General features: G+C 42.4%; 1 long non-coding RNA gene across 1 annotated transcript in view; it reads right to left on the bottom strand.

The window, feature by feature from the left end:
* Nucleotides 1-1,537: 1,537 nt before the first annotated feature.
* The window catches only part of LOC109390328 (uncharacterized), a 4,866-nt gene continuing 1,795 nt past the window's right edge, over nt 1,538-4,608 (bottom strand). Inside the window, exons 2-3 of the long non-coding RNA XR_002125553.1 lie at nt 3,650-3,769; nt 1,538-2,350 (exon numbers count right to left, since the gene is read on the bottom strand). This is a non-coding gene — a long non-coding RNA (uncharacterized LOC109390328). The remainder of the gene's footprint in view (nt 2,351-3,649; nt 3,770-4,608) is intronic.

Here is a 4,608-nt window from a genome sequence, read left to right as displayed (position 1 = left end):
TTCTGTTTTTCATAAAAAAGAATACAATATCCAGCCAGAATCGACAGCTTGTATATAATAATCTGAACTAAAAGCACCCTCTTTTTTCATCTGCTAGTCAGTTGTCCTGAAAGCCAGACTTCTTTGTATGTTTTACACAGGAAGTAACAACTTTCACTCAGTGCTCAAAGCTTGTACATAAGACATTTTCTTTGACAGTACCATCACCATCACCATATTCTGGAAATTAGGACACCAAAAAGTTCTGTAACTTGCCTGAGGTAACCCATCTGGGGTAGGGAACCAGGCAGTCTGTCCCCTAATTCCTGCTATATCCCAGTCATCACATGACTAGTAAGCCTTGGTTGGCTGAAAAAGTTGTTTGTTCCACATAATTTACTAGCCTGTACTTTTTTTTTCTAGCTCTGTCCTAGCTAATGGCAATACAGAAGATAAAAAATGCAGCACTGCCCATGTGAGTTTAAAGTTTTTGGGAGGATTGGACAATTAGACAGTGATAGGGTAGGGACATATTAGAGGGGTGCACAGAAGACTGTGGAAGTCCAGATACAGGGCACCTCACCTGACCTTAGAAGTCAGAGAAAGCTTCCCAGAGGTGGGATATTGGAGCCAAGTCTTGAAAAAGAAGTAGGATTATCCACATGGGGAAAGGGAAGGAAGGAAGGATTGACCTGTTAAAACTGTTCCAGTTATATACTGCTGTATGAGTATAATGAATCACCCAAAACTTTGTGGCTTAAACCAACAAGAATCATTTTATTACATTATCTCATGGTTATGGGAGTTGTGTATGGTTCTCTTTCAGGATCTCTCATATGGTTACAGGGAGATGGCTGGCACTAAATTTATCTTGAAAGTTTGCTCATTGAAATGTCTGACAGTTGACACTGGCTGCTGGCTGGAGCCTCAGTTGGGGCTGTTGGAATTCCTCATGTTGCCTCTTCATATGCTGCAGCTGGATTGCAAAAGTGAGCATATCAAAGGAACTAGGAGTAAGCTATCTCACCTTGACTTGGAAGTGACATGGCCTCATTTCACCATAGTCACAAACCCTCCCAGATTTGAAGGGAGAGATTCCACTTCTCAATGGGAGGAAACATCAAAGTCACCTCATAAGAAGAGAATGTGGAATGAGAGATATTATTGTGGCCATTTTGGAAAATACCATGTGCCACAATGGCCTGTAAAGGCATAAGTACCAAAGAAATTATGCTTTCTCTTCTCCCACCACTCAAATTACTCAAATACAACAACTCCAGACCATAAAATATGTGCGATGCAGCTCAATAAAGTATAGACTTCCCCATAATACTTTTTCTTTCTTTCTTTCTTTCTTTCTTTCTTTCTTTGTTTCTTTCTTTCTTTCTTTCTTTCTTTCTTTTTTTTGAGGAGTGGCATTAATCATCAAATACCTTAGAGATATATATTTTTTCCTCACTATTTTTTGGGGGGGAGGATAACCCTGCTTTTCTGGTGCTCAGTGCATGAGCTCAAGCCATATATTCAGTGCTCCAGCCTGGGAGAAAATCGTTCCAGGAAGAAGGAGCGGCATATGAACAGACATTGTGCCTCGTTGTTGTCACCACCAAGCTACGGACATCTCATTGGCCCCTCCAGTCTGTAAAGGACACTGGGAAATATAGTCTTGTTGGGGCACAGTGACATGAAAATCAGTACTTTTATACCAACGTTGCTGGAGAGGATCAATATTTATTCCTGTTACAATGACAAAAGAGGATTTTACAGGAAGGAAAGAGTAGGGATTCAGGGAACAAGAACTAATGGGCAGCTTCACAGGATGGATGCTAGAAAGCATAGCCAATCCCTCCCCCCCACCACCACACACACACACACACACACACACACACACACACACACACACTCCCTTTCTTTTTTTCCTTTTGGCCTTAACATGTCTTCTGGCAAAAGACCTAGAGACTGAGCCTAACTGACCCAGACGCAATACATATGCCCACCTCTTGATTGACAGCCTTACCAATCTCTGGACTGAAGGACCCGCCAACTAAAGGGTGGACTGATGCACGCATGCACACATGGTGGGGAAAGGGAAGGAGAAATTCCTTGGGAGTAAATCTGGGGAAAACACCACCCAGACCCAAACCAAAAACACCCATTTGTCTCTTGCAATGCACTTCTCAAAGCTTCAGGAGGCAATTTTAGAGTTACTGTTTCAGGACCAGCTGGTTGGGAGGAGTTGCCACCCATAATGGAAGCAGAATTTGCATCTCTCCTCTTTCAATTTTAGGTGAAAAAGGAGAAAGTGAGTAACTCATCAGGATCAAAATTTGACATCTGATCCTCCTGTTCCATTTCACACAGAGCCAGAAACCTAGGGAGAGGAAAGAAAATTAAAATGTAAATGAATTTCAAGCAACAAGAATTATCCTGTCTCCAGTTAAGATGTTTGCTACAATCTGTCTGCATTCAATAATACACTAGTTGACATTTGAACCCCATAGCACTTTACAACCTCAAAATAACTCTTAAGTATCATCCAGATTCACTTTATTGATAAGTACCTGTTAAAGAACAAAAATTCAACCAAGTAAATTTAAAGATCTAATTGGCTTTATTAAACGATTCATAAGTTAGGCAACATCCCATCTAGTAAATAGAAAGTAGCTCTGAGGAGTTGTACAAAATGGAAGGTTTTTATAGGCAGATAGAGGGTGAGACAAGGAAATTAAAAGAGTAGATTGTACTTGGCAAGGCTACCCCACTTTAAGGAAAGGCAGGGAGTCTTATGAAACAGATTACATCACTAGTACTGACCCAGGAAATTCCAGACTGATTGATTTTAAAATTCCACTCGTGGAAGAGGTTGAAACCCCAACCCAGCTAGGTAGTAAGTCTTGGTGGGGCTTAGCACAAGTGACTCCATTTTGGGCCTATTGTTTCTTTTTAACAACTATTCCCTCCTTTTGGTCAAACCCTCAGCCTTACTGTGAGATGTGATCAAAATTTAAGGCATTAGTGGGCTGACCATGTGGCACAGTTGGTTAAGAGCGCGAACTCTGAGCAACAGAGTCACCAGTTCGATTCCCACATGGGCCAATGAGCTGTGCCTGAGCTGAGCTTCCGCTGAGTTGCTGACAGGCAGCTGGATGGCTCAGCTGGTGAGAGCTAGTGATCTTAACAACAAGGTTGCTGGTTCGACTCCCGCATGGGATGGTGGGCTGCACCCCCTCATACCCCCCCGCAAAGAAGACTGAACATGGAACCTTGAGCTGAGCAGGTGCTCAGCTGGTGAGAACACATGCTCTTAACAACGAGGTTGCCAGTTCAGCTCCCACATGGGATGGTGGGCTGTGCCCACCCACCACCCACCCCCACCTGCAACTAGATTGAAAGCAGCGACTGGACTTGGAGCTGAGCTTGTGACCTCCACAACTAACAGTGAAGGACAACGTGACTTGGAGTTGATGGATCCTGGAAAAACACAGGCTCCCCTTCCCCAATTCCCCAACACTGTTCCCTTCCCCAATTCTCCAATAAAAATCTTAAAAAAACAAATTTAAGGCATTAGTGCCACTCTCAGCTACTGCTCTGCAGTTCTTGCAGCTTTCATTGATTTTCTGTGTAATATTCAAAGGTCATGATGTTTTTGTTTAATTCCTGTGATACTCACAGGTCATAGCTTCAGGATCATAATCTTTAAGTCAGTCATTCTCGTTACTCCTTTTCTGACATTCCAGTCTTAGGGAGATCATTTACTTGGTGGTTATCAGCTGTGAACAGGCATTTTAAACTGTTGAGAAAATACAACATACCAGGGAGATTATTATGTTAAATATAAGCAGAAAAATTCCCAATATTTGGAGGGAAATTTGGAGCTATAGTCCTCGAGGCCCAAACCAATCAAAGAAAGACCCTGTTGAAGAAGGAGTTACCCTTTTAAACCAAGTGGCTTTCTCAGTGATCTCATGTAACTGAGTTTTAGCTTCCCCAAAGGTGTTAAACCAGGTGAAGCCGGTAGTGCTGACCACAGCACAGACCCTCCTAGCTCAGCTAAAGGATGATCAACAGCTATCCTATTATCAAGAACAACTTTGGCCAGAGTCTATGGATTTTTGTTGGACAGCTATTGCTTTAATAGCAGATTCTTGCAATATTTTCAAGAACTAAGGAAAGGTTCCTGATTATAGCTTCATCTGTACTTATTCCTGACTAGGAAAATAGGGAATACCACTTGGTAGGTCCTTCCTAGAACCGTTTGGGACATGGTTAGATAACCTAAAGGTATTGTCTGGTTATGCACTAGCCATCTAGGCATTCATAGGCCCAAGGAGAATGATAATCACCATAGACAAAGATAAGTTCTGTCAAGTACAAACCACTTCCACTAAGGCAGTACTGTTAATGTGTTCATGTGCAGGGATTTTGCATTTACCAGTTCAAGCCAAGGTTCAGTTAGGTGTTCTCCTAGCCTGAAATAAAAGTTGTTTTAAGTCCCAGAGGCTACCCCTCCTTTAGCAATGGCCTAAGAGATACAAGTGATGGTGTTGTCTTTCCAGGCCAATGTCAGAGGAAAGAAAGAGAGAGAGAGAGAGAGAGAGAGAGAGAGAGAGAGAGAGAGAGAGAGAGAGA

The sequence above is a fragment of the Hipposideros armiger genome, unplaced genomic scaffold (genome assembly GCF_001890085.2).
Source record: "Hipposideros armiger isolate ML-2016 unplaced genomic scaffold, ASM189008v1 scaffold_264, whole genome shotgun sequence".
NCBI classification, from domain to species: Eukaryota; Metazoa; Chordata; class Mammalia; order Chiroptera; family Hipposideridae; genus Hipposideros; species Hipposideros armiger.
This window is presented reverse-complemented; position numbering and strand designations above follow the sequence as displayed.